The 22,109-nt window shown below is 43.7% G+C and overlaps 1 protein-coding gene across 4 annotated transcripts in view; it reads right to left on the bottom strand.

Annotated features, from left to right (window-relative positions):
* LOC138569359 (uncharacterized) overlaps positions 1-5,656 on the bottom strand; it is a 1,262,132-nt gene extending 1,256,476 nt beyond the window's left edge. For 3 of the 4 annotated variants that reach the window (XM_069647272.1, XM_069647275.1, XM_069647274.1), the window contains exon 1: positions 5,517-5,656. The gene's annotated coding sequence lies outside the window, so the exon portion shown is untranslated. The remainder of the gene's footprint in view (positions 1-5,516) is intronic. The other variant, XM_069647273.1, reaches the window with a different exon arrangement.
* Positions 5,657-22,109: the final 16,453 nt, after the last annotated feature.

Genomic DNA, 22,109 nt, shown 5'->3' with positions numbered 1-22,109 from the left:
TTCAGGGGTGGACTGGGAAACAAAAGAGGCCCTGGAAATAATTTTGAAAGTGGCCCCATATTAGACATTTTCAGCAAGCCCAATGCTTTTCCTATGGGAAAATCACACAAAAGAGGCCCAGGGTGCAGAGGCCTACGGGGAAATCTCCAGAGTTCACTATAGGCCAGTCCACCCCTGATCACGTTCATAAGAACAACAAATTGTATCATGATTTTAGAAGAAATTGGTTGCGTTTCTCACTTGCTGCATCTTTGCAAATTGGGAAATTTAGCAAGAGCGCCACTATCTGAAACGTGGCCATCCTGAGGACTGCAGGGAGAGTCAGAGGACATGGTCCAGCGGGGTTTCTCTGCCCATAAGATAATAGTTCTGACAATTTGAGCTAGCAAACATCTCTGAAAATCCTTACGCCAACCAATGCCAGTATAATTCCTGCAAGGCATGCTTTATTCCACATTTCGGTAATGAAATCATAATTAGTGCCTACAGTTGTGAGAGTGTGCTGACATCATACACTTATATAAAACAAACACTGGTAATGCCAACCGTTTCTTTTTGTAGGCCTGGAAAAGGCCCCTGCCAGACACTGTCATAGTGGTATTAACTGGCCATTGATGGTAGCGGGTGTAACATGGCATCTAATAGCAGTGCCTGGCAAATGCCTTATACCTACACATAAGCCAACACTGTTGGCTTTGCCAGTGCTTGTATTTAACAGGACTTCAGTGAAGGACACACATAGTGCTTATGAACTGAGCGACTGAAGGCAGACCTGGTTAAGACATTTTCATTACACCAGTACCCGGTTTACTACTCCAATTCAGGCATTAACTCTCAGAAGACTCCTTTGAAAAAACACTGGCAGACACTTCAAGTGTGAGGGTAAGGCTTGATTAAAGTTAGCTCAAAGAGTTCCCATGAGGAGGTGTTTTGGGTGGGGAAGAGTAGGAACTGGGTAGGGATGGCTATACGGATTAGCATTGGCGTGGGTGGGCGGGCACATAACCAAACAACACCTCCAAGCTGTGGGGCCCTCTCAAGTGCCATTCATCCCTATCTGTACTCTAATGCAATAGTTTTGGCTTATAGGTGTCGCACGCGACTCATAATAGCCCAAACAAAAAATTGAGAATTAAGGAGTGGTGACTTCTTTTAACCCCTCCCCCAACCGGTCTTCCTCCAGAGACCTTTAGGCACAGCGTCAACAACATGGGCACATCAAACCATCTAGGGTACTGTACAATAAAGAAAACTGTATTGCAAACTAATGCTATAGGTAACCCTTTGAGTGCCCTTGGGAGCTATATATTAATTTACATAAGGAAACATAGAAGTTCTGGCAATTAATGCTTAAAAGAAAAAACTAGCCATGCAGAACCCTGATAATGTGTAGGAGCCACATCGTGAATTTGACTTTACCAGTTTAGGCACTGGTTAATTTCTTTTAAAAAAACTTGTTTTAAGGAATTAGGTCGTGCCTAAACTGGTAACATTTAGCCCCTAAAGACAGCGGCACCAAGTCAAGGTTCTGTTGCAGGGTTATACTAACACTGCAGGACTTATGTTAGCGTCGTCGCTATTAGACTGGATATGAAAAAACATGCATTATAGAATTTCATTTCATAACACTTTATTTCGACATAAAATGTAATGGAAGCAACATTCCCCATACTACATTAAAACAGTGCACACAGGAAGAATAAAAAACAACATTCCAAAACTAGATAAAACATTCTCATAAAATATATAAACCCAACATCATTGCCGGTGCACCAGTATCTTTTTCGCTCTTAGTCTCCAAGCCCACACAAGATATTTAGAAGTGGCATATACTGCAAGCACATCACTCGAGTTTAGACAGACTATCATGGCCTCGTCCCTCGTCCGGCAACCTCGAGCCAGAAATAGTGGCTTTCGATATCGTCGCCTCACTGGCATTGTTACTGGGCATATCTCATTCTATTCAGGTTACCACACAACGGACACATAGCAGATACATTGTTATTCCATTTGTGGCGAAGTCTTGTAGTTGGCAAGATCCCTGCACGCAGCTTGATGAACAGGGATCTGTCGTATTTTGGGTTTACATAGTCAAAGTACTCTTCGTAGCCCTCTATTGCCTTTATGCGTGAGTCGCGTGTCAAGACCGTCGAACCTGAGGCCTTAAAGCTGTTGTCTCACAAGACCTTTTCTAGGGGTGCCTCCTTTATCGCTGCCTTGGATACATTGGATATGGTGCTTGGATCGGTCCAATACTCCCCAAGGCCCAGGTATTATTACAGCATTTAGAACCAGATTATCATAATTTGACCTAGTTACATATCCCATGCAGCATGCCAGGGTGCAGTGGCACACCTCAGAGATTAATTCAGAAAGTTCTCCAAGGTGAAAATAAATAGGAAACATAATAAGTGATGTGTACATACTCTTGAGCTAAAGCCTTGCATTTGAGCTCATTTGCATACCCACAATGCTTTGCACTTGTGGCTATGAAATGGAGTGATGGATACTGGGCGTTTTGACATGAGTGATGTGTGTGTGTGCGACAGAGCAACTGAAAGGGGATACACATAGAATCTATAGTATGGTTCAGCAGTTCGAGACGGGCCTCATTACAAGTCCGGCGCTAACCCTGCCGGTGCTGCCAGCGTGTTGCCGGTGCCTGGCTTGCCGGAATCACAGGGGAATTACGACCCTGGCGATCCGGGAAGTCAGGTGCCGGTAAATTGTTAATCCCCATTCCCATGACGCAAGCACCGACACTGTTAATAACGGTGCCAGTGCTTCCATGAAAGTCTACGGGCGGGTGCGGTCCCGCCCGCCAGGTCTGACCTTGGTGGGCGGGACAGCACCCGCCCGCAGACTCGTAGTGTGCAGGTCCGGTAACAACAGTGCCGGTAGGCTTCCTAGCACCGTTGTTACCAGACCGGCACACCTGTAATGAGGCGATATGTAGAGAGTTATCCATATGCGTGTCAATGTGCAGACAGATCCTCTCAGAAAGGCGTGCAGAAAACACCACAGTCACTGCATTCTGAGTGAGGGAGTTTCACAGCCATAACTCATGCTCTACTGGGAATCTTACTTTATCTTACTGTGAGTCCTCAGAGTCTTACTCTTGATTCTTTCAGTTAAAAATGATATGCACACGTGACTCTCTTAACCCTTATAAAAGAAGAGGCAGGCCGTGCTGGGTCACGAGGAGCCCTGCCTGTAAAGCACGTTGACTATGACTAGCCAGGGTCCAGCACGACTATGCAGCTGGCAGCCTAGGGAGCCACCAATAGAAGCGCCAGATTGTCGCCAACAGGCATGTGTGCTGTTGTCACAGAGAGGTGGCAAATGTCACTTTACATTGGGCAGTGGTATTCAACCTTTGACTCTCAAGATGTTGTGGACTACATCTCCCACATGTTTAACAAAGGTAGCGGGCGCCCCTCTCTCGCAAGAACAGACATGATAACCTGTTCAGTGGTTATTAACCACTTGAGAGTTCGCAGCCACTGCTTTTACCCACTGTGCCTTTCACAGATGGGAAATATCCATTTGCATATCAGTCTTTGTCCTGCCCAGGGGCAGTCCAGCACATAAATACAATTGCAACTCCAATCTGAACGAGAGTACCACCAGCAACCCCATACACCTGTTTCACCCTTGTTGGGGATCATCAGTGAGGTGAAGCTGATGCCTCTCTAAGCACAGTGAGAGGGAGACCACGTCTGGTTGCCCCCAGGAGACCTAGGGTTACCAATCCCAGGTTCCTTAAAAAATAGTTTAACAAAGGTAGCGGGCGCCCCTCTCTCGCAAGAACAGACATGATAACCTGTTCAGTGGTTATTAACCACTTGAGAGTTCGCAGCCACTGCTTTTACCCACTGTGCCTTTCACAGATGGGAAATATCCATTTGCATATCAGTCTTTGTTCTGCCCAGGGGCAGTCCAGCACCGAAATACAATGGCAACTCCAATCTGAACGAGAGTACCACCAGCAACCCCATACACGTGTTTCACCCTTGTTGGGGATCATCAGTGAGGTGAAGCTGATGCCTCTCTAAGCACAGTGAGAGGGAGACCACGTCTGGTTGCCCCCAGGAGACCTAGGGTTACCAATCCCAGGTTCCTTAAAAAATAGTTTAACAAAGGTAGCGGGCGCCCCTCTCTCTAACCACTGAACAGGTTATCATGCCTTGTTCTTCCGAGAGAGGGGCGCCTGCTACCTTTGTTGAATTTGTTGAAGGAACTTGGGGTTGGTCACCCTAGGTTGCCTGGGGGCAACCAGACGTGGACTCCCTGCTCACTGTGCTTAGAGAGGCTCAGCTTCACCTCACTGATGATGCCCAACAAGGCTGAAACACGTGTATGGGGTTGCTGGTGGTACTCTTGTTCAGAGAGGAATTGCCATAGCATTTCGGTGCTGGACTGCCCATGTGGGCAGGACAAAGACTGATATGCAAATGGATATTTCCCATCTGTGAAAGGTACAGTGAGCAAAAAGCAGATGGCTGCGAACTCTCAATGTGGTTAACAACCACTGAACAGGTTATCATGCCTTGTTCTTCCGAGAGAGGGGCGCCTGCTACCTTTGTTGAACATCTCCCACATGCCCTAGCGAGCATAGTTAAAGTTGGGAGATCATGGGCGCTGTAGTTAAAAACTTCTGAAGAGTCTGAGGTTGGATGTCATAGGGTGGCCACGACCCCAGTATGGGGCCTTTGAACTGTGCAAACACATCTATTTAGTTCAATATATTTGTTTCACTCTTTTGCGCGGGAAAACTCATATTGGAACAGGCGAGCACTAGTGCCCTTCGGTGTATCGGTGTGCAAGAGCTCACTTGAATTACGGTTTCTATTTTGGTTTAAAAAGGTGGGCATGACGCAGTGTTTTACGCAGGCGCCTGCTCAGATTGAAGGAAGCAGTGCCATTAGCAGAGGCATAGGGCCAAGTTACTTCGTCACGCTACGACATGAAGTCGACGTTAAACACACCTTCTCGAAAACTACTGGCCCTGTCATACTCAGTTCTTACAATGTCTCAAGACAAAGAGGAATCGCCTGTGGAAGGCGCCCCCTCTTTAGCGCGTGTCGGTGCTTTTGGCGATTTAGGGACGTGGAGCCCAAACGTATTTTCCCTTTGTTAGGCGGGACCAGGGCACCCATAAACTAGAAACCTAGTTTCGCACCCATAAACATATGGTAATCAATAGAAGTCTCACCTGTCTTGAAATATTTGCATGGATAGCACGGTCTCTTTTTGGGTGTGCACCTGTTACCCTCTAGGTAACATTTCCTTTAACAAAAATATGTGTTCCTTAGTTCTTTCCACTTCCCATCTGAGCCCCCAGCAGTTCTGGTGAATGTTTAAAAGACACCCATACATTCATAGAATAAAGATATTCCCAGCAGCTTTGACAGCCCCTGCGAAATCGCGCTATACAAAAGTCAGAATAGGATCACACCTGCTATCGGTTTAAATCAGGGGGGAACGGAAAGCGTGTTGTAAATATGTCCACCTACCTGTGCCTGGAAGCTCGGCCACGCGCCTGCCTGTGCCCTGATTGCAGCTGCGCCGAGAGTAGACTGCAGAAGATGTCTTGTCGTGCCCGCTGCAGGGTGCTTCTGTGCACAGGGGAGTGGCTGTGCAGTGGTGGTGCACGGACGTGTGAAAGGCCAAAAGTGGTTTTACTGCATTCTAGTCTTCTTCACTCTGTTCTGAAAAGAATGTCACCCAAGGAGGGGAACTTGTCCTGTGACTTGTTGCTTTTCAGTTCCGAGGTATTTCACGGACACTCTCCAGCACTCTCTTTGGGCACTGCGTGGCCTAGTCGATTGATGCCACCTGAAATCGCCCTGTAAGTGCTTTAGGTGGCACCAGAGCCAGAACAATACAACGCCTGCCACCGCACGAAACGCGCAGTTTTTCTGCTACCCCAGCCTCGTTCACAGGGCAGTTATCCAGGGTGGCTAGCTCAGCGGTTAAACAGTTGCCTCTGACATGGGGCAAGCCCGCACTTCTCGCGTTTAAATCCCAAAAGGGCAAACTCAGTTTTTCATCCTTCCTGGGGATACATTGTGCTGCGTAACGCTGCGACATGAAGTCTGCGTTAAACACCTTCTCGAAAATACTGTGCCTGTCATACCCAGTTATAACAACGTCTTCTGAGGCGAAATTGAAGCACCTGTGAGCATTGTGCCACTCTTTAGGGCTTGCCAGTGCTTTTGACGACTTGGGCCTCGGAACCAAAACGAATTTTCCCTTGTAAGACTGGACCAGGGCATCAAAAATATGTGCATGTATAACACGGCATCTGGGAATGCACCTGTCCACCCACTAGTTAACAGTTGTTTAACAAAAATATGTATTTGCTGCAACTTCCTGTCTGAGCCCCCAACTACATGCAGAGGTGGCGAATGTAAAAAAAAAAACTGTTTTAGCCTACTCTACACATTCACAGAATATGATATTTACAGCAATTCCAAGCAACTTTGACAGGCCCTGCAGACACATTCATTTGGTAGTGCGGTATACAAAAGCCAGAATAGGCTCGCATCCATTAGTTGAAGTGGGCAGGAGTGGTTGGGAGCAGTGCTACTTTAAAAAAAAAAGTGATACTGTTCCTATACTCAGTGGTCGAAGTGTAAAAAAAGAAAAGTAGTGGTACGAAGTTCCCACTGTCCCACTACCTTTTCTGCCCACTCCCCCATACTCACTGTCACCCCCCATACATACAAACCCCATACCCGGGTCATTCCTTTCCTCCACACCACCCTGCAACATTGTGTTAAACAATAGTTCTACTAAGAGTGAAGAAAACAAGAAAGAAAAGGCATTTAAATGACCACCATTATTGCGTCATTGTCATTGTCACCCTCAGCATGCACCTTTCTGCAGCCTCCCCTTCACCACCCACCATTCAACATGCCAGGCTGCACACACCCCTCTCTTTGCTTGCAAACAAGTCTGAGCCTACAGCCATTCAAACGCAGATTGTTGTAACACAGTGCTTTTTGGTTGCCTGGGAGTGGGTTTTACATCGCAAGCAGTCTATTAAAATAAATAAACCCAAATCCAGCACCTATGGGATAGCTCAGTGAATATTACACTGTCTTCATATAGGCAGCGTTCTCGTTCGAATCCACTGTAGGAGCGAAATTTAAAATGAAATATATTTTTTTTTAAAGTTGCCGTCCTGGAACGGTATTCTTGGTCGCATAAAGTAAGGGAATGGTGAAGGATTGGCCCGGAAAGTAAGGGAACATCTTACCCTTTAGTTCCCGCCCACTCTGACCTCTGCCAATACTTTTTTTAACAAAAGAAACTGTTCCGGAAATGGTTTAGTTTGTGGCGGGAGTGGTTGATTGCGAACTGTTCCTTCTCAGCATGGCTTGACACGCGCTGCACATTTGTAGCGAGTTCTCGTAGGAACTCGGCCGGGACGTCAATTTGTGTTGATGCTCGCACCGCCGGTTTTCCAGGAGCTTCTGGTGTTACTGGTACTTCAGCGTGCCGCTAGCGCTGTTGGCTGCTGGCAGCTGGCCTGCTAGCCTGCCGGGGCAGATACCAGTGAGTGTGCAGGTGTTCGAGAGTGTGGTGAATACAGGGTCATTTTATGGCCTGTTGCCAGTAGGTTAGCAGAGCGGAGGACTCAGCTTGTGTAAGAGTAGCAGGAGGCTTTGAAGGCTCATATTTACTGGCTATGAGGATAATTTATTCTAGTGTCTGAAGTGGTCTGTTTAGTGTTAAAAGTGCGGCTTGACATTTAGAACAATAGACGCCTGTGTAAAGGAGTGCCTTGTTCGCAACTTTAAGATGTCGGTGGACTTAGGAATTCTCATAGGTGCTGGTGTTCTTTTGAATAGCAGCAGTGCGCCTGACCGCTAACACTGTGTTCTACACTGGAAGCTTATGGGAATTTTCTGACTGCAAACATCGCTAAGACTTATTTTGACCAACTCGAGCGGTGCTACACATTTTCAGTCAGTGAATTGGTGCCTCCTGTTAAGGGACTCAGAGGCGAGTTTTGGCGATTGACAAACTTAAAGTAAGTGCCCGTTTGGAAAATCTAATATGTATACGCATGCATTAAGAATTCACCAGGGTCAAGAACCAAATTACTTTGTGAATGTGAAGGTGGGAAGCAAATCTGATCTAAACATGTCACCCCCCCTTAATCACGCATAATTCTGATCTGGTGCAAGGAAATTCTCTTATTAATTTTTTGACACAACAAATGACTTTAAGTAATAATCTTGTGGTAAGGCCAGGAAATCTGGAACACCAATCGCAGGGGATTATGCAAAGGGAATTTTGTAGAGGAGCAGTTATATGCCTGTGCAGGAAATCCTGCCCCCCTACCTCCTGTATCTTGGGAGCCTGAGATTGAGATTGTGCCATGCTTGACACTAGCAGTTGTGACCATACCACAGAGAATATTCGAAAGAAGATACCCGTGACGCACTGAGGATACTGGCTGAAGAGAATGTAAGGACCGTATGGAAACTGACAACGAAGTAATGAATCAAGCAAACTTTCATAGGAGAAGAAAAGATTGTACGTGTGTGACGCACTGCAGAAAATGCAAGCCATTCAATAACTGTACAGATGCTGTAACGCAAGTAGATTAATTGACCTTAGAAGTTGGCTATATGTAGTGAATAGACTGCAGGCGAAGCCGCCATTGTATAGAAGCTGAACTTCAGTTTTATGAATTTAGTAAGCTCAGACGCATGGAGAAGAAAAGCCAAGAACTGTGTCGCAGCAAGAATTAGCTGGGATCGTGGATACAAATGGCGAGGCTGTTTGCCCTGCTATCAAAGTCAAAGCCACCAAGGCTGGTTATCTGTTCTTGAAGGTGGTGAACCTTGTTAAGGTGCAAAGAAAGAACACCAAGCATGCCAAGTTTTATTCATTTAATGCATTTAAATGCTGCTAAATAGTCCAAATCATGGTCTCCTGTCACGTGAGCCAAGGATGGAAATATAGTTAAGCTTGGAGTTCTAGAACAGCGATAGTGCCTGCTCGCATGCCCATATATTCCCAGGGACAAGAATACTCTGCAAGGCCAAGTTCAAAGACAATCTTCATGGCAGAAGACATGGGTGATGAGAGACGTTGGGTTAATTGGGTGGGGAGGTAAAGTCAAGTCCACCTCCTGGCACCTGGGTATGAGCTTATATGCTGCTAAGTGAACCGAATGTTCAAGACATGGCACGCGCGTGTCAACCCATCGTAGAGGGCCATATAATGAAGGGCCTTATAGTTTGAGAGCCAATGATAAGCTGTGTACTTAATAGTGTTGAAGATGACATGTTTTAGAGGTAGGCATAAATTGTCCACCTGACAGTTGATATCCAATCAATCATAATCTCACCCCATATAAAAAGTATACTTAGATGTTCTCCTAGAACCTATCACAAACCTCCATAGGTTTTTCTCATTTTCCACGTAATGTGATGTCACCTGTGACAAATCTTTAGTATATAAATGTGGTTTTTTGTGAAATGTTTGAGAGACTGGAGCGAACATCCATTGATGTCCGTTGTAACTCCCTGTTTTATTTATTGATATTAAAACAGAAAAACCTTGCCAACTTCCTGAGTTTGTTCAATTATTTGGTGTCAGAGTTATTCTGCATCCCATCCATTGCATGCACGTTACCCAAAAGGCTCTAAGCTCACGTGGTAGCACTGCGGATGGTTCAAGATCCAAACTAGTTTGCCTCCAGAGTTTCGGACGATCGAGTATCCTCTGCCATTAGCCAGAAGGTCGCAGGGTCTCCTGTGGAGAGTGCCGAATAGAAATAAACTTGCAAGAAGAACCGTGATGGTGCGCAGGTCCCCCTTTGACGAAATCCCTGCCCGGCTTCCACGGGTGCTCTGCGGATGGAAGGCGAAGTGGTCGATTAGAGGAGGAGTCGATACCGAAGGCCTCAAGTCGATTAACGAACGAATGGTGAGTAGACTAAGGGGAATGGCAAATGAAGGGCATGCGGTTATGATCATTTTTGAGTAACAGGAAATATTGTGTGAAGAGAAGATAAGCACCTAGAGTCCTAGCTGAAGGGAGCTCAGAAGGAGACGTCTCAAATCCCAACATGGTGGAACAGAAATGTATAACGCGCAAACAGGTTTGCATAAAATGACGTCTCAAACCCTGTATAGGGTATAAGTAAAGGCGTGAGAGAAAAAAGTTGATCACGGGATGTTTATTAATGTGTAAAGTCGACTACTCTGCATGTTGTTTGTTGAGTAGAAATATCGAAGAGCGATAGAAATTGTGAAGTCATTGAGAAAAGTTGAGGAGCTTTAGTAACTACTTAATGAAGAGGTTGGTACCAATCCAAAGGAAGAGATAGCTAATTGAGAAATTAGAGGCTTGAGCGGCGATTGGTGGTGCACGCTCATATTTGTTGTTTTAAGGTGTTGAAAAAGTGGTGATTTACGCAAAGGTATACAGATTATTTTATAAATCTGGTAAGTATTGACAGTCAATTGAGACTTGTCATCATGGGAGACACTCCTCTTATGCACTCATGCAAGACACTGCAAAGGCACATGCCCAAGTTAACAGTATAGTGCGGAATGGGTGAAAGGCACGGCAGATAAGATGTTCATGCCGTGGCCACAAGGGGGATCGCTGTCAAAAGCGGTATTGCAACACATGACCACATACTTGCACGCTGCATACACAGGGAAGAAATTAGAGAAAAAGATTTGCAATCTTAGAACTCTGGAAAATGTACCAGGAAGAGAGGGAAGATCGGTCACCTGAGGAGTGGATGTTTAGTCAGCGAAAGGAGGAATGTGTTGAGCCCTCAGCTCCCCTTAACTCGCCTGAAGAAAAAGGCACTAGTACAGAAGAAAACGGGTTGTATCCTCTAAAGGAATTGAAAGCAGCGACGGGGTATAGTAACCCAATATACAAACCTCCCGCTCATAGTAGCAAAGATAGTGCAGAGGAGAATATGAGAAAAGAAGATACCTGTAAGATCATGCAAGACAAAGAAGAAAAGAGTGAGCGGTCGAATATATCGACAGAAATAGAGAGATTGAAAGTTGGAAAGCAGAGAAGAATGAAGCTGACGAGGTAGCGCTCATGTTGAACAAATCAATGGGAGGACAAATATTGCTTAAAATCGATGGGGAAAGTATCGAGGAATTTAGGCAAAGTGAAGATAAGGATGAACAAGAAAGAAGGGAAAAAGAACGAGAGAAGAGATTGAAAGAAGATGAGCAGAAAAGGAAGAACAGGGAGCAACAAGAGCAGATGTATCAAGAGGAGCAAGAGAGAAAAGAAGAAAGGGCAGAAGAACAAAGAAAATATGACAAAATAGGCTTTAGAAAAAATGTGGGTAAAGATTGTGGTGGGCTTCTTTTAACGAGTCTACAGAGAAACGCCTGGTTGAAAGACGCTCTACATGTATTTTTTGCCTCCATGGATTTGTCGATGTCGATGGCATTCGATATGGTTGATCGCACAATTCTGTGGCAAAGGTTATTGTCATTGGGTATAGCAAAAGGTCTATTAGAATGACTTATTTACTTATACTCCAATACCAAGATGAGGGTGAGGCTCAATTCTGAAGGTCTCATGTCTAAAGACATAGTTACACATAATGGCCTTAAACAGGGTTCATATTATCTCCCACGCTATTCAATTTATATGACTCGAGTGCTAGTAAGGCGTTAGAACACTGCAGCCTAATAACACCTAAATTAGGCACCGTTAGACTTCAATGGATAGCTTATGCAGATGATTTCCTCTTGTAGGACTGTACTAGAATTGGCTTGCAGTGTCTAATAAAAGCATTTGGAATGTATGTTGTAGAACAGAACTCAAACACAAGATTAATCCATTAAAAACTGTCATTCTTCATCTCGGTAAGGGAAGTAAAAGTTATTCTAAATATACCTAGGATATTCCATCTCCAGTACATACTCTAAAATCATTTTTAAAAACTGTCTAACGGTTAAAGCTGTTGCTGCATCTAGGCAGTTATGTTTAATTTAACGAAAATATGGGAAATACTCAATGTTACCTTTTAGAGAGTTCTACCGTCTCAAGGTGGTCCCTCGACTGTCCTATGGTCTGGAATTTTTTCCACTCGAGTTATTACACTATCTAAATAATTGTGGAGGGCCTAATGTGGCGAAGAGTTCTGTTCTATATTGCAAAGTGTGTTCCTTTTGAGTTAATCCGTTACAAACTGGGACTGCAATCTCTGAAAAGTTGTATGCAATGGAAAAGACTATCACCTTTGCATAAATGTATTACATCAAATAGGGATTGGATGTATTCTATTTTTGGTGAAAATATTTCAGAGGTGTTTATCACAGATCGTAAAAGGGATGCTGAATCTGTTTTGCAAAATTTGCGATTATCGATACAAATTCTGATTCAGAATCCTAAAAAGATAAAGAAGCTAATGAGAGCCAATGATTGGTGTGAGAATAATGCAGCGATCTTGAACACAAAATTATATTCTCAAACATTTTCTTTCTGGACATGGTACCCGGATCCTGAATCCTATCTTAAAAAATATCCCAGTAGATTGCTTAGAAATGGCACGATACAGTATCCCTTTAACGTTATGAGAACGCAGGAGATTGTAAATATATGCTATCCTTCTTTGAGAAGTTTGATATATTGTCGATTTTTTAAATCTAATGGAGGGGAAGAGAATCTATTGCACTTGTTGCTTGTATGTCTGAGTTAGCTTCCACAAAGAATTCTCTATATTTCGCATTTTGTGAATAATATTAATTTAGTACACAGAGAGCAACTGTGATTACAAATGCTTCATGGAGACGCAATTGTATTACAAATCAGAGTGATTGCTTTTAAAAAAAATGTATGTAACATCACTTGAATAGGAGTTCAGTTGAAAATGCACTGTTGATATGTTTCTTTTTTAAGAAGTACAATTTGTATTATTAGTTGTATACTTTTGTACACTATTTTTGCATTTCTGTAATTAACTTTTTTTCTTTGATTACACAAATTTTTCTTTTATGGATATCTTTTTTTTGTAAAGGTTTAAATAAACCAAAACAATAAAAAAAAAGAAAATATGAAAATAGACAGAGACCGATAGAGGACAGATATAGAAGAGAAAGGAAGAGAGAAGAGGAGGAAGCACAAAAATGAAGGGCCAAAATAGTACAGAGAGACAAAGGGAAGAAGAGGAAAGAAGGGAAGAGTAAGGAGAGAAGAACAAAGGCAATAGGAAGAAAGATTTAGAAGGGAGGTGAGAAAGCAAAGAGAATTAGATGAAGAAATAGAACGAGGGAGAAGACAGCAGGGTCTTGATACCAGTGTCGTTCGTAAGGAACCAGTAGGGCCGAGCCCAGCAATATGATGGGATAGAGCAGAAGAGTTTCTTCTGATAAAAGAAGCAACGTCAGGGGCATCTAGCGCAGTATTGGAAGAAGAAAACGTTGATGTGGGAAGCATTGGATTGATAAGGTCTATCAAGAATTAAAAGAAGGTAGCAACTATGGAAGTCGAGGGAAGAGTAATCAATCCCTAGCATTTTAGACACGAAACGAAAAAGAAATCTTTTAGGTCACGAACATAGAGGTTTGTCCTTAAGTAGACTGAACCTAAACAAAGGTGAAGGGGATGATAGTCCATCCTCGCGGTAGGCGGAGGGAGCGCGTACGCCCCCGAAGGAAGCCTGCAAATGGATAAAGAAGTAAGATGGTTGGATAGGACGCCAAATCCCGGAGCATATCCTGAGAGTCCCAGAGGACGATCGTATAGTGAGAAGGGAGAATTGCCACCATATGTGAGCAGGATAAGGTCTCTACCGGCAAGGAGATGGACATGGATGATCGTCCCTGCAATGGATAGACTAACGATGGGAACCGACTGTGGGTTGGGGTTTACGCAGTTTCCCTTATTGGAAAAAGGGGGAGCAAGACCACAGTATATTCCATGGCCGCAGATTGATAAGGATAATTTAAAGTGTAAGCTCCCGAGTTTGACTTTGGGCGCCAGAAAATGGATAAATAAAGTTAGTAAAAATGACAGGAGGAAACACCCTGGCCATAGGGGACATAAAGGGTCTCCTGGCAGCTATTCTTGGAGAAAGAACTGATGACATATGGAGGACAGCAGGGTATTCAAGTGTGACAGCACAAAACACAGTGCATGACGTACAACTGTTCAACAAGTGTAGAGCAGATGTGTGGAGGGCTCTCAGGGTGCAGTATCCTGATACATCAGATATGGGCGCAATTATGACACGTAAAATGCAGGAAGATGAAGACCCTATTTCTTTCATTCAGGATATTCAGGAGAAATGGCAACTTGAAACTTGCGAGCCATGGGAAAAAACAGTGGCATTATTTTGGCACATTTTATGTCAGGGGTTGGCTGAGCCAGTACAGAGACAAATGAAGAAACAAGTGGGAATGGAAGCGAAACTGTGGGCTGAGATACAGTTGACGATAGTGCATTACTGTCGGTTGCTACAAGAGAAAAATAGGAAGAAAGATGAGACTAGGAAAATAAAGGAAGCCAAGTTGGTTCAGAAGAAACTGTCAAAATTTGCCATAGAAGGGGCGGTATTGACAAGCAGAGAAGGATTGGGAATGCAGGAAGTAATGGGTACATCGCAGGCGAATAATTAGTGCCCGATGGAGCAAGGTGGATATGGGTTCATGCCACAAGACAGTGGTATGGGCTATAGAGGAAGAGGAGGATTCCAAAATAATCAAGGTGGGTTTCAGAACATGCAGAATGAGAATAAGAGTACCCAGGGAGGATTTAACCAAGGGGGACTTGTCAGATGAGCACCCCCAGTATGTTGGACTTGTGGGATGACACAGCACATTGCACGCATATGTGGGAGCCAAGGGAATGAACAGAATGGCCAATTCTCAAGAGGGGGAACAGCTTATCCTCCACCATATAGCACACAAACTAGGGAAGCATTTGCCAAAGATCAGACAGTGTATCAGACACAAGCGTCACGAGTACAGCAGGTACAGCAGCAAGAGCAAGGCAAATGAATCCACCACAAGGGCAGTCGCAACAAGCCCCCATGCAAACACAGCAGTATGCAAACACAGGACAACTGCTGACACCCAGAATAGGAGGTGTCACTGTGGTAGGAGGAAATCGTTTCACATGGACAGAGATGAGCCTGTACCCAAAACAAGACAGCTCACATGGAGACTTGATATCTTCAATACTATCTGTGACACCAGACCCCCAAAAGGGAACAAGGGTCTATGTGACGATTGGAGGCAAATCTTTTTCATTTCTAGTAGACACTGGAGCTACTCATTCATGTATATGAGAGGGAAAATATCCAATGTCAAGAATTGACATGAATGCTCAAGGTTTCTCTGGAGCTATGAGTCGAGTTCCTTTTACTGATGAATTACCAGTCTGCATAGGAGAGTGTGACATGTCTGTTCCTTTGTCATATTCATTACAGGCACCAGTTAACATTTGGGGAAGATATTCAATGACAAAACTTAACATGACGATTTCATTCACTGATCAGGGAATAGTGTGCTTGATGCCAGGAATGCACTATTTGAACATGGGCAAATGTATACTGTCATTTCTCAGAGCAAGTGGCTCTGTGAGGTGTTCCAGTATATCCAGACGTTTTTCTATTTGGAGTGAGCATTCTACTGACATGGCTACCTGGCTTACTGGGAAAAATTGTGAGGATACCTGATGAGTTTTTAGACCACGAATACCTATGGATGAAGAGGGGGGACAGAGTATCCCCATAGAATTGCAAGCAGCCATAGTTCGAAGGGAAATGACAATGCTTGAATGTGTAGATGATGAGGGTAGACCATGGAGAACAGTGATAGCTCTCAAGGAAGGGTACAGATTGGCTGACATTACTGATGACGACATGTTTAGGGAAGACCAAACAGATGATGAAGTGGTGTTCTTTATGAGCATTATGTACTGGATAAGAATAGAGAAAAAAAGTCAGAGAGTGAATGGCAATAATGCAGCAGTGTCCAGCATATTTTCAGGAAGATTTGGAGAAGATGCCAAGTGTCCTTTGGACCACAAGCCCTTATGACGTGGGTTTATTAAAGGGGATAGGGGAAGTTGAAATAAAGCTTAAGCCGGGAGCGACTTTACCTCGAGCAAGACAGTACTCCATGTCTCGAGAGGTTGATGAATGTATATTTCAGACTATTTCAGCACTGATGTAACAAGGAATTCTGGTTGCTTCTGAATCATTGTGTAATACCGTGGTGTGTCCAATCAAAGAATCTAAAGGAGGGCCGTGAAGATATGAGACCGAGTAACCAGATTGTAGATGCAGAGTTTCCTTTAGTTCCTAATCCAGCGACGATACTGTGCAGTATCCCAGTGGAAGCTCGATATTTCACAGTATTCGATTTTAAAAATGCGTTTTTCTTGATCCCGTTGCACATAGACTCACAAGACTTGACTTCCTTTATGTTTCGCCAAACTCGACTGAAGCATACTTGTGTGTCACAGGGGTACTGTGAGTACCCATCATTTTTTAACAGAGTCCTACAGATGGATTTAGGCGATATTGATCTTAAGAGTGTGGTGATACAGTACATGGATGACATTTTAATTTGTAGCACCACGGAAGATGAGTGCAGACAAGATTCTATTCATTTGATGACTATTCTAGCAGACAAGGGATATAAGTTACAGTTCTTCCAAGAAGAGGTGTTATACATAGGGCAGTTGATGTCACATGAGGGAAAGAAGGTGACACCTGAAAGAGCTGAGGCAATTATGAAAACTTTGAAGCCAAATACAGTGAAACAGATGCAACAGTTTTTGGGGCTATGCAACTATGTTAGAGCCTGGGCCTTTGATCATAGTTCATACACAAGACCCCTTTTACAAGCTTTAAAGATAGTACAAGTGGATAAGGTGAAAATAGAATGGACCGAGGAAATGGAGAACGGGTTTAAGCAGCTAAAAGAAGCATGTATGGCCCCTGTTTTGGGAATTCCCAATTATGCAGAGGAATTGTATCTGTTTTTGCACAGAAAATGGGACAGTTATGACAGCAGTGCATACACAGAGCAGCTGCTGCATCGCAATTGAGAAGTCTACAAGTATTGTGATGGGCTGCTCTATGACTCTCTTCGTGGAGTATGCTCTCTTTTGACATTTTAGAGAAACCCAAAGGTACATTGACATCCCAAAGATCTTCAGTTTATGAAGTAATTATTTCAAACCCAACGATTAAGATTGTAAGATGTAAAATAGTGTACCCTGCCACGTTTATAGCTGAGCCAATAGTAGACGGCGATCATGTGCATGAGTGTGCTAATTATGTTGAATTTTATGATGATATACCCTGTGTGAAGGAAAATGCTTTAGAGGGAGGGGAAATTGTCTTTATTGATGGTTCGTTGAAAATTGACTAGTGGGGAAAGGCATTCAGGCACAGCAGTAGTGAGAGACAGATTAAATGGGACAAAGGGCAGGAGGTAACGTGTACAGTGACTCCACCTACATGATGTCAACCGTACATGCAGGATTAGTGCATTGGAAAAGGAGGGGCTACCTCCATGAGGACGGCACTCCAGTGCAGCACGCATCCTTATTGGACAGGCTTATTAAGGCACTACAACTCCCAGTGGCCATAGCGGTCGTTAAATGTGCAGCTCACACTAAGCGAACAGATTTGATCTCTTGCAGGAATGAAGCCGCAGACGAAGGCGCCAAAAGGGTAGCATGTTCCCCAGATATTTCTCCAGATATTTCAAGTTTTCGATACTGAGAACATTAAGGAGAAAGTAGTCACAACCATGTTAGTGCAAGAAGGGTTTAATAAATTGTCAATAACCCAACTAATGGAGATTCAAGGGAGTGCACCGCAGGAAGAGCAGGAATTATGGAAGCAAAGGGCGTGTTCTTTATCCCTCACAGAAGCATTATGGCGACAAGATAGCGGTGGAAAGCTGATGATGCGAGTAGCAATATTAAAGGTTGCGCTTGAACAGCTGCATTACCCCGGACATGTAACTTGGGAGAGTCTTGCTGCTACGATTACGGAAGACTGGTTCATTCCGAATTTGTTGGAACACGTTCCACAATTTATAGTGAACTGCATCATGTGTCAAAAGTGTACTGCTGAGCATACACTGAGAACAATTAGAAGGGTAATACCTCAACCTAATGGGCCGTTTCAGCATTTACATATCAACTATGTTGATATGCTGCCAGTGCTGCCAGTGTGCAATGGATATAGCTATCTATTGGTAGTGGTGTGTCCCTTAATCAAGGCAGGTCGGTGTACACACCCTGATGCCACTTGTGCAGTGAAGTTTTTAGTATGAGAAGTCTTCCCAAGATGGTGTGTGTGAAGTGCTGAGATCCGACAATGGGCCACATTTTGTGAATTAGTAATTTGAACAAACAGGGCTTTTATTAAATATTAAACACAATTTTTCTTCTGCTTATTAAGCGCACAGGATATGTGAGAGACTCAACAGGCTCCTTAAAGAAAGGATTGCCAAGATTAAATTGTCTTTGATGAAGGGCTGGCTATACTGCCTATCGTTACCTTTATATGCCCTTGGAATCAGCCTGGCTCAGACCATCACCTCACCCCTCATGAACTAGTGACAGGGCGCCTCTTACTCCTCCATCTAGAGGTAGCAGTGATGCCCAGAGTGTAGCTAAAATGTTAGGTGATGAATTGCATGACTATTTGATATGTATGACCTCTAGCATCTGTCTCATTTCAGATCAACTCAAGCACCAGTGGGGTCGGTCTCAGAACCCAAATGAAGACAATTCAACAACCAGTGCAACTGAACTTCTATCGGCACCAAAGTTATATGTTGGTGATTCTGTCCTGATTAAAAACTTCACTAGGCGGCCGCTTTGGTGTTGAAAATATAACCCCTTCAGCTGTAAAGGTCCAAGGAAGATGAGCTTGGCTTCACTTGGGCGATGTGAAAGTCTATAAAGGTGAGACCTTCCCTCCCACCTCTGCCGATCCAGAAGCAAGAGATGAAGAAGAATTTCAGTGTGTGCAGACTCGATCAATGGCGAAGAAGAAGCAAACGACTTGTGAATGATGCAGATTTATTTTGGAATAAAACTCAGGTTATACTCCTTATAGATATTTTAACAGGAGTACAAAGACTTGCAGCAAGTTTTAGTAGGCCAAAAATGAACTCTAGAAACACATTGAAGCATCAAAGATATGCCTAAACATAAGTTCTTGATCAGAAATTGGAACCAAGATCAATATCCAGATTCATTTTATGGTGCATGGCTGTTCTAAACAGTAACCATATGGTCCTCACTGATAGTGATGTGCACTTGCTTGTGCTTGCTGTTTTTGTATTTATACTTCAAGCTTATCCTGCTCTTGTCAGAAGAGACGTTGATATACTCACTTTTTTACAGGATCCTAAAAATGGCACTGTGATAAGGAGGTTGCTCATTGCCATCATTGAACAGATATTGCCATCACAGGTGTAATAAATAATGTGACAAACTGTATTAAAGATGAGAAATTTGGAAGCTGACACTGTTCTAGAGAATGAACAGATACCAAAATTTCACAAACAGTGGTTGCCTATGTTTTGGTGTATAATGTATGCCGGCACGATCACACTCTTTGGCTTTCTATTTCTCCTCTTTCACAGTCTTTATCATACTAGTACTCCCACTGAGGCAGAGGCCCTTATGGTTCCCCCCACTACAGCAACTGCTTTTGATTTATTTACTTCCACTGACACAGAGGCCCTTATAGTTTGCCCCATTAGGAAAACTGCTTTTGATTTGCTTCATGAGTATTACACAACTTTTACATTTGGAAGACATAAAAGAAGTGCAGAGGAAGATAATGAGGCGATAAATACCCATCTAGACGATCGAGCGCACTTGGATAATAGCATGTGGTATCAGCACATGAAAAATGTGGGAGAAAAAACATCTAAGGAGAGTTGCTATGTCTGCGCTCTCATACCTTATGCCATGAGTGCAGCACAAACTTTCATTTCAAGAGAGGTTCCAGAACACGATGACAGGTGCCTCGTTCATCTTGCAGCATCCATGACCAGAGTACAATTCCTGCAAAGTTGTGCTACTTTGCGATGGAGATCTAAATGGTCATTTCCGCTTCAGAATGATTATTTCAAGACTTCACAGATGGAAAATCAACCTGGATGGGAGAGTAAGATGCTTGTGTATCCCGCAGAAGGACAGGAAGAGGTGGTCATGAAAGACAAGAAGAGAATGGAATGTCCTCACATAACAGAGATAGCTGGATCACCTGGATGTTGGGAACAAACTCAAGTCTTAGTCTATGGACAAGTGAAGTCCAAGAAGGGATGGGAAGGAGGGCTGATGTACTGTGCAGCACATCTACTGAAGTCAGAATATGTACAAGAGGTACAATGAGTAAACAACGGATGTTTGAAGTCATGGGCTAAGCATGCAAAACTGTTGACATGGGTAAAAGATGAATCAGGTCCAATGGTTGTAATTCCATTGGGGAATGCAACATTGTGCTTCTGAAGAAAAGAAAGAAATCATGTGGGAGATAACAAAGGCTGCAAAACTACAGTTGACGTTTCCAGGATGGCAGCAGGGACAGCAGTCCTAATGGATCGATATTGGGTTTGTGGGCCTAGGGGCTACATGAAACTGCCCAAGGATTGGGGAGGAACGTGTTCCTTGGTGCTCATCCATGTTCCAGCATTAGTGATTCCTCAAAGCAACCTGAACATTGGAGAGTTTCCAATGGTAGATGCCCATTTGAGAAGGAGAAGAGCGCTCGAACCAGAGGAGAGAAGTCAATAGAAGCCTTTGAATCCATTACTCATGAACACATGTTGTTCAGCAAGACTGCTTCAATATTCACAACTATCTTCATGCCTGGGATCCAGACGATGGCCAATGGCAAACGGTTACAAATTACCAGATGGGAGCTTCTGCAGACAATCAACACCACCTTAAAGGGATTCAATGCTATCAAGGAAGACTTGAAGGCCATATGACTCATGACCCTACAGAACAGATATGTCCTTGACATGATCACATCGATGGAAGGAGGAGGTTGTGCCAAAATCGTGCCATCGTGTTGCACATTCACACCTTCTCATGATGAAGAAAATGGGACCTTCACAGAGGCCATAACGCTGTTGACGAACCTGCATAACCAGATGGAAGATGAGACAAAGGACATTGCAGGTGATAGTTGGTTTGCATCCATATTCTCGTGGATTCCGCAGTGGATGGCAAACATCTTCAAGTTTTTTGGAGCAGTAATAGTGATGGTGATGTTTGGATTCTGTGTGATCAGGATAATAATTGCCCAATGTAAGAAGACAGCAAAGAAAGAAGTAGGAATGGGGATCATGATCGATATCGAATCAGGGTTTCAACCCAAGGATTGACAGATGAAGATGTCAGAAAATACATATAGACCAGCATCGTAGCACCTGATGGAACAAAGTTCCTATATCCAAAAAATGACAAGAAGTACGTGGGACGATGGGTTTTACTGTAATCCGAATGGACAGTGCAATTACATGACCTGGAGTGTGGATGAACATGTTAAATCAGCTGTCACCCTGAGGGGAGTGATGAAGATCTGGACTCCAAAGAAGCACTTCTTTAAGAGAAAATATCAAGATGTGGAAACTGGTGAAGAGGTGGTCGATGACTCGGCCAGAGGGGGGAATATAGAAGAGCAGTTACATGCCTCTGACGGAAATCCTGGTCCCCTACCTCCTGTATAATGGGAGCCTAAGATTGTGCCATGCTTCACACCAGCAGTTGTGACCATACCATAGAGAATATTCGAAAGAATATACTCACTGAGAAAACCCTATCAAATGTATTCCCGAAGAGATTACAGTCTGAGGGAGGAACTCCCTGAAGTAAAAGAGTTAAAAAAGGAGCTGGTGAGGCCCTGAGAGATGGACGTGATGCACTGAGGACACTGGCTGAAGAGAATGTAAGAACTGTATGGAAACTGACAACAAAGTAAAGAATCGAGTAAACTTTCATAGAAGAGAAGATTGCACGTGTGTGTCTCACTGCAGAAAATACAAGCCATTCAATAACTGTACAGATGCTGTAACGCAAGTAGATTAAGTGACCTTAGAATT

Source organism: Ambystoma mexicanum, chromosome 2q (genome assembly GCF_040938575.1).
Source record: "Ambystoma mexicanum isolate Mex_15411 chromosome 2q, UKY_AmexF1_1, whole genome shotgun sequence".
Taxonomy (NCBI): Eukaryota; Metazoa; Chordata; class Amphibia; order Caudata; family Ambystomatidae; genus Ambystoma; species Ambystoma mexicanum.
The sequence above is the reverse complement of the archived record's forward strand: the minus strand, read 5'-3'. Positions and strand labels throughout refer to the sequence as shown.